Here is a 12,402-nt window from a genome sequence, read left to right as displayed (position 1 = left end):
GAATGGGCACTGCTTCCTACCTTCCCATGCTGCGACTTCAGGGCACACGTGGAGGAGATGAGTGTTGCAGGTCCCAGGGCTGCAGGGTTCTAGGACGGGTCCCTCCCTTTGGCCTCCTTGTCCACCTTGCTTGTGACCACAGCGCATCCGAATGTCTTTGAATGAGGCGGCGGGGGGGAGGATGTAGAAGTCATAGCAGTCATTTTTAGTGATTATTTGGGGAAATGTTTGTCTTGCAAAAGGGGGGAACAGAACCACTACTCCCCAATCTCTGGAGTTCTGTCTGGAGAAAGGGAGATTATTAAAGGGGCTTGGGGGCTGGGAGTTCTAAAGAGACACATTTCACTTCAATAGAAGAAAGATGGTTGCAGCTACTGTTGGGCAGCAGGATGGCTATTGGACTCCTCAGATGGGTGGCCCGAGGGCCCTTGAGAGCCTTCTCTCCCTAGCATCTGGGATGCAGTGTGATTCTGCTGGCATTGCCCCAGGACCTCCAAAGTTTTGTCAGGCGGTCAGGAGAATGGGGAAGGCTGGCCAGGGTGTGAGACTGGCCACAGAGCAGGCGCCCGGGCGGGAGTCTGCGGGCTGTGGAGTGAGGTGTTCTTCTCCCAGTGACTGTTGTGCTTCTTCGCCTTATTTGTGTCTCTGTTAGTGATGTTGTTTGTGGTCCAGGAGCTGAGGCACAGCAGTGGGCACCCCGTCTGGATGACCCTTCTGGGAGTCCTGCAGGGTGGCAGCCCCTAGGAGGTGGGAAGGATTGTGCCTGGGGAGGCCGGGGCTGAGTGGGAATGGGGTCTCGCTTGCTGCGCCCCCCACCCCGGTCCCCCACAACTGCATGCCCTGGGACAGCACATGTGAAGTCTTGCGTGTTTGCCTGGCTGTGTAGACGTGCAGAGTGGTTTGACATGCACCATCTCACAGGTACTCTCAACTTCTCCTTGAGCTGGTCATGGTTAGCCCTTTACAGATGATGGCGCTGATGACCAGAAAGCTTGAGAAATCACCCTTATTCACCCAGCAGGAAGCACGGGAGCTGGGACAAAATGCAGGGCTTCTGGACCCCAGTTTTTCTTCCTCCATTCTGGTGGCCCCTTGAATATGCCGCTAGCCAGGCAGGGAGATTGGGGCGAAAAAGTGCCTCCTCTGGATTCACAACCCCTTACTGTATATTCACTTGAACTTCTGTTACGCACGGCCTGAGTTCTTTCTTTTAAATCTCACCCCTCCTCAATCCGTGGGCCTTCCAGAGCAGAGCTGCCACGGGTCTCCTGGCCCAGCTTGAGGGAAAATCTGGGAGTGCCCTGTTTGGTCTTTGGGGTCACTCTCAGGAGCTAGAGTGTCTGGGGCTGAGATGGAGGGAGTGAGCCAGTTAGGCTCTTGTCCTCGGCTTTCAAGATCAGTGGAAGGATAGGAAACTACGTGAGGCTTTGGAACCTGTTGAGAGGTGGCAGCCAGAGTGGGGGACCCGGGTGGTGTGGACCCAGGCACCAAATCCATGTGAAGCAAGGACTGAAGAAACCAGGGGTAGAGAAAGTAGTGGTGGTGTTATAAGGATTACATGTATAATATTTATAAAGTGTTTAGAACTTGCAGTAAATGCTTCCACTTGTTATATGGAATAAATAAACATGGTAGCCTTTGGAGATGCATATTGGGATTTGAAGCATGTAAATGTGGCTTCATACCCTTAGGGTATGCCACTGCTATCACTTGGAAGTAAAGAGAAAGATGACATCAAATGACTGTTCATAAAAGGAAGATGGTACATATTTAGCCTTCCCCACAAAAAAGTAAAAGTCTGCATTTTTTTCATTATAATATGATACCCATCTTGAAATTTTTTTAAAACCTGTGAGGGGTAACACATGGGTCATTTGGAAGGACGGTTAGCATGTCACGATCCATCTCGTCAAGTCAGATTGCTAATTTTCCTTTCCTGAGCAGAATTTGGAATGGAAAATTTCCACCAAATCTGATCCCAAATGCAAACATTTCTAAAGAATAAAAAAAGTAGGTCAGTTGACCTACTTTTCTCTTAAGTTCTTGTTTAAGCTGTTCCAACTAAGAAATAAAGGAATCTTTTTCCTTCTTTTTTAAAAGAATTGTGCACTGGCTATAGGGTATCAAAAAAAGATTACAAAGAAGAGCGAAATTATTTTTTGCTTTAGGAAAGCATTGACTGTAATGGTGTCCCCAAGATTGTAACTCTTTCCTTTCTGCTCTCTATAATTCCATGTTTCTGATTTCAGACCCTTTGTGTCTTGTCTACCTAACACTTTTAGTTTGGATGTTTTGCTGAGATTGTTTTCTGATGCACAGGTGTGGGTAACTAAACTGTGTGGGAAGGGACAGGGGTTGGGGGACCTAGATGGCTTGGATTTGATAGAAGTGATTTTTTATTTTCTATCAGGATTAAATAGAAGCACAGAGTGACAATCAACTTGATTTCTGTTGATGTAATTGATTTAATATACTTCTGACAGTCTCATCATATTTCTGGTGGTTACAAGAGGTTCCTCCTACCTTGCTAACTCTGGGAAGTTTCTATCATAGGTTAGACCCAGGAAACTGCCTCTAGGTTTTTTTTGCTCTGGGACCTGTAGGCTACTTTCCCACCAATCCCCAGCCCCCAGCTCATCCCAGCCCTGGCACCCAGGGCTCCAGCTCATGCCAGAGCCCTTGGCCTCACATTTTTGTGATGACAGGCATGGGGTTGAGGTGGAAGACTTGGGGTGGGTGGCACAGCTGCTGTCTTCAAACCACTGATGTCCTCAAGGTCAGTGGCCTCAAGAAATGGAGCACCTGGTGAAAATCAAATCACAAGGTGCTGACATTGGTTCAGTCTGATCATCTTTTTAGCAGTTAGCTGTTCTGAGATGGAATAAACTACCTCCAGGAGCTGGGAGCACCCACTGCTGGGATGTGTAAACAGAGGTCAGATGGCTCTTCAGTCAAGACAGTGAAAGCATGGGTTGTCCAGTCTGATGGGGATTAGATCAGATTACATGACTTTTCTCCCCCCACCTTCCCACTGTGAGCTCTTCTTTCTCTGTTTATCTGAGAAACAAATATGGCGGCTTTGACATTTGCTAGAGAATAAAGTACGGTCACTACAGTAGTTGAGAAGCTTTCTGGAAATGACTTATGTAACACTTATGCTTAATTGTTAAAAGTTTATTAGACCCAAATTACCTTCTGTTTAGTAATTAAGTTCTTCATACATTCACATGTCAGCATCATTTGCTTACAGCTTTCGTTTAAAATAGTGATGCTGCTTTTGGGTGTTGTGATTCACAGTCCCCCACATCAGCCCCCAGGAGTGCACGAGGCAGGAGGGTGTCCCCTGCTTTAGGATTCAACCTCCTGGAAACACTTCCTGCAGGGGATCAACATGGCTTGCAATTAACGTGTGTTTTCTCCTGTAATCATCACAAATACACTGTCAACCCCCTGCAGACAGTAAGGCATTACCAACATTTCTGTAGCCACATTTCAAGTTTATTTAAGTGTACAAAGAAAATGCACTTTTATTTTTCTATAATTTCTCTGATCTCGTGAAGTTATCACCAACCCCTTCTTCCCTGCTTCCAGGCCCTGTCCTCTGCATGGGGCTGTGTCTATCTGGAGGTGCCCAGAGGCACCACTTGGACTGATGGCATCCCTGGGAAGGGGGTATCTGACCTGGTACCACTCCTCCGTCAGGTGTGCACTGGTCTGTATCCCCGAGGTGTGGTTGGTTGGCCTCATGTGTGGGCTCACACTGGCTTTTATGTTTTACCTGGTAATTTAGTGACCATTTCCTTTGTGCTAGCTTTGTGTCCAGTAAATATCGAACATCCAGTATCTCATTTACCCTTTGCACAACTTTCTGGAAGAGGTAATAATACTAGCAGTTAGGTCCATGGTGCTTACAGTATGTGGGGCCCTCTTCTAAGCACATCACATACTTTAACTTCTTTGATGCTCATAATAACACTGTGTGCTTGCTACTAGCATTAGCCCCATTTCACAGATGAGGAAACTGAGGCATAGAGAACTGAGGCCACTTGCCTGCGGTTCACTGTTAGTAAGTGGGGGTGGTGGGATTCAAACCCTGGTGGTCTGTCTCCACAGTCCACGCTCCTACCTGTGACGCACTGTGGCCTTGCTGCCATCTCAAGGTAAGGAACTAGAGGCTCCAAAGGTTAAGAAACTGCCCTGGGGCACGCAGTGCCCAGGAGAGTCAGTTCCTTTCCAGTCCAGGATGTCTCCTTGAGGATGAAGAGATGGCTGTTCCTTTAGGAGACATCCAGCCATCTCTGGGCCGTGGGGCCAGCTGTTTCAGCTGCCATGCCTTATTCTTGGCTGGGGCAAGTGTCTGCTCCTCCTGCAGCTGGGGCCACCTCCCATAGAATTCCTGAAGGATGCTATCCCAGTCTCCACAATAAATGCAATAAATGGAGTCCTCATGGAGTAAATGCAGTGAATGGAGTAAAACAGGGAGTTGTCAGAGTTTGGGGTTGTTGAATTCCCTGGGCAGGGGCACCAGGGAGCAGGCTCCCTGTGTAAGGCAGTTAAATCATTTGTTGATTATTAATATGAAGCTTCTGTTGTCTGTGAGACACTGTACTAAGTACAGGGCATGTGGTGATGAACAAAACTAACTTCCCTCCCCTCATGGCACTTACATTCGCTTGCAATTAACAGAAAAAAAATTGTACTGATATACTCAAAAGAGAATTTATTGGCTTATGTGACTGGAAAAACCCAAACATCAGGCCAGCTTCAGGATTTGCTTGATCCAGGGAGCTTAAGTTTTTAGCAACTGGCCTCTCTCCATCTCTCAACTCTGTTGCTCTCCATGTTGTTTTTATTCTCAAGCAATGCATCAGCCTGTGGTTGCATGTGTGCATTCATTCTCCTAGGTTCAAATCCGGCAGAGGATAGGGCATACTTTTCTCTCAAATAATTTCTGGTATTAGTCCCAATATTCTGCCTTGTTGGCTCTGGTTTGGTCACATGCCCACTCCTGAACCAATCACCATGGGCAGAGGGATGAGCTCTCTGATTGGCTAGGCTTGAGTCACACGACCATCCCCAGAGCAGGGAAGAGTCCATCCCATTGCAACTGTATAGACCGAGTGGGATGGTGTGGCCTCCCAAAGGAAGCTCACCATTCTCTTGCCAGAAGAAGGGCAAATGGTCCTGAGTGGGCAAGACCAATTGATGTCCACCATATCGAGGAAAATAACTGGCCTAGTGGAACTCACAGTAAGCGAGACTGGCATGAATCAAATAATGAATTTATGCTTCCAGTTGAGGTTAGTGCTACACAGGACCCTTGTGTAGCCAGTTTCAGAAGTCGTTTTGCTGGGTGGTTGCAACCATGTCATGAACAATGGCACCAGTGATTTGAACCTGGCATGTCAGCTTGGAGCAGGCAGTCATGGGCGTGGAATGGGGCCTCTTGTGCATAATATATCTGGAACCAAGATGCTTGTCCAGAGAAACACTTGTCTCAGCAGTTAACTGTGGCTAAATTTCATCTGGAGTTATAAAAAATGAAGGCATTTGAACTCATTCATCACAATCTCTGTGGCTTTAGGATGCTCTGAGAAACTGTCCAGAATGAAGCGATTAATAATTCCAGCCCCCTAAATGATACCGTCTGGAAAGTACGGCAATAAGAAAGGAAAGTCACAAAATTGAATGAGAAAGGTAATGGAGGAGTTGTTGGCCGGTGAGGTGTAGCTTTGGTGAAAGCTTTAAGAAATACGCATGTCAGATAAATTGAGACCCATAAAAAGTAAAACGTCCTGTCTGGCCTGCCTGCCTTTCTTTTCAGGGAGAAGCTCTAACAGAAATAAAAGGAGCTCATTTGGTTACTGAGGTTCAATTCCAAGCTAACGATTTCAGGGACGGAGGTACGGAGGTGGCGGAGGGGTTGGGAACTGAATCCCGGGTCTGCTTTAGGATTTGCTAACATGTGGATTTATGGGTCCATTAGAGCAGAGGGTCTTTTGCAGGTATGCTTAAAGTGCCTTTCCTTTCCTGGGGCTGCCAGCGGTTAGCACCGATGGAGCAAATATTGAATATTTTGATAGCGAACGTGGAGTAGTTGGCGTTTGAGAGCATCTGCGTGGAATCCAGGGAGATGATTAGGCGAGGCGGCAGGAAGAATGCTCGGGAACTGTGCTCGAGGTGCAGTAACAGACAGGGGTCAGGAGCAGCTGGCTTCACTTCACAGGTGTGCTGGCTGCAGACTCCCGCCTGTGATGTTAATGCGGGGCTGATGGGAGCCTGGGCTTCTCTGCTGTGCCAGCGTACACGTTCCCTTCTGCCTGCCCCACCTTTTCACCCTCGCCTGATGCAACCGTGGGGAAGGGGGCTGCTGCCCTGAAGGGCCTCTGTCCCCTGACCTTGGCCCTGTCTTTTTGGGCAGTGTCCCCACGGAGGGCGCTGCAGTTAGTCAGATTGCCTCTGACCTCCCGAGAAGCCTTGGGCACATCAGGGACCTGTGGGCCCGCTCAGGTCCAGTGCCCTGTTCCCCTTAGTCCCCATCAAGGGCCTCCATCTGTATGCTGGGATTCTGCCTCAGTTTCCAGGTTACACCTCTGTTTGCTTCTGCCGCTGACCCTGGTGAAGAGCAGGGCAGAATGAAAACTTAAGGAGTGGAAACATCACCAATCCTTGGAAGCCCCCGTGTGCTTCTCACCGGGGCAGCCCTCTTCCTTCCACCAGATACGATCCCTATCCTCAGTATTTTGTCCTTCATTTCCTTGCTTCATGTATTGTTTATATATTGATCTCCAAACACTAGAGTGTTTAGCTTTGTGAGTTTTTCAATTTAATATAAATGGAACTATAGTGTATTTATTTTTCAGTTATTAGCTTGTTTCACACTTAATTGAAAAAAAATTTTTTTTTCTCATTGCATTTTCCCACTTCTGTTGTTTGGAGAACAACAGAACAACAATGCCTATCTTTTAGTGGTTAATTCAGGTGATTTAACATGCATACTTAATATATTATAAAGTTAATATATATCTTTACCCTCTTCCTAAACAAACAGATTTTTTAAACTCCAAGCACCCTTCTCTCAACTGATAAGATGTTGTCCAGTATTATAGTTCTATCTTATTCAAACCCTCAAAATTACCCATTATTATTATTATTTTGTAAGTCAATATATATTTTTATTTTTATTTATTTTTTTCACAAGGACACGATTTTAATAGTTACTTATATTAAGATGCAATGTCTGCTAAATTATAAAAATTGCTTAAAAAATATATTGACTTAATTGCACTCATTTCCTTTTCGTTACGTATTGACATTTTTCAAATCCTGCGTATTGAAATAAATTCAAAACATGATCATTACAACATGTGGTAAATAACTTCATATCTACCTAAGATTGTTCTCATTCAAATTTTAAACTAATGCTTAGCGCATTAAACTTTATTGATGAAAATACTACATTCACATATTTCATAAAACCAGAGCTAGAGGGGCCTTAGAAAATAATCACACTTGCATGAAATGCTGACAAATAATTTACATATAGTTTCTATACAGCATTCTGTTCACACCATGTATAATCTTGACTTTACCAATTATAATTATAGATACACTAATGTTCAACTTACAATTTTAATGTAAGTCAATATATATTTTTAAATTGACCTACAGTAGCCATGCTCATCATTCCTTCTAGCATCTCAGATTCTCTGTCTAGGATTATATTTCTTCTAATTGAAGTATATCCTCTAGAATTTTCTTAGTAGTCAAATCTCAAATTTTTTTTTTCTGAAGATGTCTTTATTTTTCCCTTCATCTTGAAAGAGTTTCATTAAACACCATTATTTTTTTCTCTGCACTCTGAAAATTATCTCGTTGTCCTCTGGCTTCTATTGTTGCAACGGAGAAGTCAACCATCAGTTTAATTTTTTATTCTTTGCAGGTAATCTGCCTTTTCTCTCTGGTTGACAAAATGAGACGTTGAGTAGCTTTGTGCCATTTCACTGTTATGTGTCTTTGACTAATTCTCAGCATTCACTCTTGAAATATTCCCTCCTCTTCATTCTCCTCTCTTTTTTGGGATTCAGCTTATACATGTGTTAGACCTTTCATTCCATTCTCCATGTCTCTTAACCTCCTGAGACATAGATTAAACTTATGTCACATTTATATAAATGTCCCATGGTTGTGTCATTCTTGGTCTTCACTGTGAAGCTTCACTCACTTACCCCTTCTTCTCTCCTTTCACCTCATCGTCACTCCTTTCTGCTCACCTAGCATCTACCCAGCCTTCAAGGTGCACTTCCCATCCCCCTTCATTGCCTCTATAAATCCTGCCCTGACTTCTACAGGCCTCATTAATTTCTTCCTTCTTGTGTCTTTCACAGCACTTGCTGTCCTCTGCATGAGATAACTTGGTGTAGAGCAAAGAGCACTGGACTTGGAGTCCGAGGACTTGAGTTCAAATTCTGGCTCCACCACTTAATAGCTCTGTGACCTTGGGTAAGTCACTTCCTCTTGTTGGCCTTCAGTGTCCTCAGCTATGAACTGACGATGGTAGGGCTGTTAGGAAGGCTAAATGAGATGAGGGCCACTGAGTCCCCAGATACTGCCCAGTGCTGGCTTTGATAGAAGGCTTCTCATGTGACCCTTGGTGTATCCTTTTGCCTTTCTGCCTCAAAACGGAAGCCGTTTCTGGTAGACGAGTGGCTTGGGAGCTGGATACCAATGTTACAACTGTGGAAATGGAGGTGTGAAGCAACACTTAGGTGAAAAAGCCCTCAGTGAGTTGAAATCCCTGGCTTGTTTGACTCCAACCCATACCTTTCAATCCATTTTCCACCCTTGAACATTCTCACATTCTTCTGTTTAGGAAAGATCAGTAGCTCCCCATTGCCCTCAGAATTAAGTCCATAATCCTTTTTAATGGTATGGAGAGCACTTTGGGGACTGACCCCTGCCAGCCTCTACACATCTTGCCACTGCCCAGCTCCTACTTTTTTAAAACATTAATTAATTAATTAATTTTTGGCTGCGCTGCGCAGCTTGCGGGATCTTAGTTCCCCAACCAGGGACTGAACCGGTGCCCTCAGCAGTGAAAGTGCAGAGACCTAACCACTGGACCGCCAGGGAATTCCCCCCAGCTCCTACTTTAGCCCTCCCTCCAGCCACAAAGAATCCTGTGCTCATTCCTTTTGCAAACTGCCCTCCTTTCCTTGCCTCTGTTTTAACCTTTCTGTTTTCAGCCTAACTGGCGCTTCCATCCCTGGGCTCCAGGGCTGGGTGGGTCGCCTCCCTGAGCCCACGCCCTATAGCCTTTATCGCCACTGGTTACAGGGAGCACCACCCCTCCCACCCCCCCACTCCCCCCACCCCCCACCCCCCCCCACCCCGCCCTTAAAAAAATTCTGCTAGTCTTGATTTCAGTCCAGAATCAGAGATTCTGGAAGGCAGGAATTCTTTCTCATTTAATACTGACTTCCAGGTGCCCAGCATGGGACCTGGTTCCTAGAGAGTTCTTTTTTTTTTAAATTTAATTAATTAATTAATTAATTTATTTATTTATTTATTTTTGGCTGTGTTGGGTCTTCGTTTCTGTGCGAGGGCTTTCTCTAGTTGCGGCAAGTGGGGGCCACTCTTCATCGCGGTGCGCGGGCCTCTCACCATCGCGGCCTCTCTTACTGCGGAGCACAGGCTCCAGATGCGCAGGCTCAGCAATTGTGGCTTACGGGCCTAGTTGCTCCGCGGCATGTGGGATCTTCCCAGACCAGGGCTCGAACCCGTGTCCCCTGCATTGGCAGGCAGATTCTCAACCACTGCGCCACCAGGGAAGCCCGAGAGTTCTTGATAAATATTTATTGAAGGGAGGAAGGAACAAGGAAAAAAGGAAGGAAGGAAGGAGAGAAAGTGTTTCTGGAAAAACTATAGGAAAAACTACATTTCCTATTGTCTGGGGGTGAGAATTGGCTCAGAAAGAACGTGTAGCTGCATACTCCAGTAATCATTCCAGAGCAACTTACCCTGGAACATCTGGTAAGGCCATATCCCTCAGCAGAAGATCCTAGTCATTAGCAGAGTTAGAAAGCTTCTGTGATCCCAATGGTGAGCTCACTCCCCAGCCAGAAGTGGTGAGGTGAGGCCCTCCCCTCTTTCCTTGGCCAGGAGGTTGTAGAGTATTTCAGAGAGGAGGTGGGATGGGATGGGATATGATTAATGCTAATTCCTAGTACACTTGGCTTTGAGGTGATCCAGGAGAGAGAGACCGCTGGAGAGCAGAGTGAATGGGGCAGGAAAACCTAACAGCCTCTCCTCACAATCATCCTGCACGGCCCTCAGCTACCAGTTAATTCTCTTAGAAGTCAGGTTTTCTGTGAAATTCTTTGCCATCCTGAACTATGAGGCTGTATCACCTTTGGTCTTGGGCCAAATTACAATTTTGATTCCCAGGTAGGTATCGAAGAGGGGGCAGAGTTCACAGATGCTTACTATTTGAGATACCTGGAGAGTCTCCCAGGAATATCCCAGGCTGGGGCCCAGGGGCCCAAGTGGTCCCCTTCAGAGGAAGTCACCTTCAGCAGCCTCTGTTGGAGAGGACTGTGTGTGCGGGGTGTGGGTAGCACAGCTTGGCAGTACTATGACCATTGCTGCTACCAGCTCAAGGTAACATCCAACACTAGCATGTGTGTAGTGTACTCAGTGTATCCAGTGCAAATGAGTTACATTGTATCGGGTAGTCATTATGTTCTCAGGCACATTCACATGTGTGATAAGCACATTCATGCCTTAACGTAATGAATTCTCAAACAACCGTATGATGTAGGTGTTATAATCAGTACCACTTAATAGATGAGGTCACTGAACTGGGTTTCAGAGGGGCTTAAGTGACCTGCCCAAGGCCACCTATTGATCAAGCCCTTGAGCTGTGATTTTAGCCCATGTGCATGATCACCGCTCCAAACAAGCCCCCAACATTCCAGGCACTTGGAATACAAAGATAAGATTTCTGTGTCTGTTCAGGTCTTCCAGAAGCAGAAGTCCAAGAGCTTTATTGGAGGAAATGTCTGTGAAGGATAAAGGGGAGACAGAGCAGGACAGATGGGGAGAGTCTTCTGAACATGGTACACAGGTCTGATACCTGTGAAGGAGCAGAGAGGGAAGGACGGACAGATTATTGGGAGGAAGAGCCTGATATGGGAGTGCAGCCCAGAGAACATCTTGGTCAGGCTGATGGGGAGCTCCTGAGGAAAGACTGCTTGCTAGAGGAGTCCCACGTCGGGTAGGCGTGGCAGCTCTGGTACCCCCTGGGCTCCATCATAGTACCCCTTGTCTGAGTCAGGCACAGAGTACCCACTGTGCACAGTGGATCCTGAAGGGCCAGCAGCTGGAGGCTGTCAGCTCACCAGCATTGCTGCTCCTCGAAGCAGGGTCTCTCTGTAAGGGAGGCTGAGTAGAACACTCCCACGGCCATCACAGGCTCTGTCCTTGAGCTATTCCCAGCCACTTTACTAATATACCATAGAGTCTGGACAGATGATTATGAAAGTCCAAAGGTGGGACATTCTAGCAGCCTCCTGGGATAAAAATGATTTCCTGATGGGGTTAAGCAAGTTGTACACTGAATAAAGGGAAGCCAAGGGGGCTAGTTTGGGGGAGAATGGACTGAAATACAGAAAAGTGAGCTTAGCCATGTTGGCCCAGAGAGGCACCTTTTTCTAGTTCAACCACCCAGAGGGACATCTTTTTCTAACCCACACAAAGGTAGAGTGTAGGTGACCAGCAGCCTGTGATTCCTGGGAGAAAAGAGGAATCCTTCAATGAGGATTCAGGGTCAGCTGGGACAAATCGGGCATTCAGAGCCTGGTGTCCATTGTTCCTGAGCCAGACTCTGCCAGACGGAGGTCAGTGGGAAGCCCTTCAAGGGTTTTAGATGGCAGAGATGCATGGCATTGTCATTTTGGGGTTACCGGTCACTTTTGCATATTAAAAAGTCAAGTCATATTTAAGTTTGTTCAGTCTCCCACCCATTGTAACACTCCCCTCCTCTCCAACTCCCAAGTCTAGGCTGGGCTTCAGCTTGAGGTACTTGGAGTTGGGACAGAGGTGACATCTTCTGGTCCTTCTTCCTCCCAGCCCTTGGCTCAGTCTCTGTTTCCCCTTACTTACCTCCTTGCCCTGGACACCTTTAGGGTCTAGGTCCTCTGGTATTGGGCCCGGGAGGAGGGTGAGGGACAGTGCTGAGTCTTCTGACAAATCCTGGGCGTGCCCTTTCGGTTGGTCCTCCTTTGGCTGTCCCTGCTTCTCGGGCTGAACCCACCAAGGCCATCCAAGGAGGATTCTCCCTCCCGCATGGTGTGTATGTGTGATTCTTCGGGCACCCTGCGGTGGGAGTGCCTCCCACCCTCT

At 46.7% G+C, this 12,402-nt stretch overlaps 1 protein-coding gene across 5 annotated transcripts in view; it reads left to right on the top strand.

Moving 5' to 3' along the window:
* SH2D4B (SH2 domain containing 4B) overlaps positions 1–12,402 on the top strand; it is a 77,724-nt gene that overhangs the window by 59,595 nt on the left and 5,727 nt on the right. For 2 of the 5 annotated variants that reach the window (XR_009498007.1, XR_009498006.1), the window contains one exon: positions 8,388–8,502. The exons of the other annotated variants lie outside the window; for them this stretch is intronic. The gene's annotated coding sequence lies outside the window, so the exon portion shown is untranslated. The remainder of the gene's footprint in view (positions 1–8,387; positions 8,503–12,402) is intronic. 5 annotated transcript variants of the gene reach the window in all.

Source organism: Balaenoptera ricei, chromosome 16 (assembly GCF_028023285.1).
Source record: "Balaenoptera ricei isolate mBalRic1 chromosome 16, mBalRic1.hap2, whole genome shotgun sequence".
NCBI lineage: Eukaryota > Metazoa > Chordata > Mammalia > Artiodactyla > Balaenopteridae > Balaenoptera > Balaenoptera ricei.
This window is presented reverse-complemented; position numbering and strand designations above follow the sequence as displayed.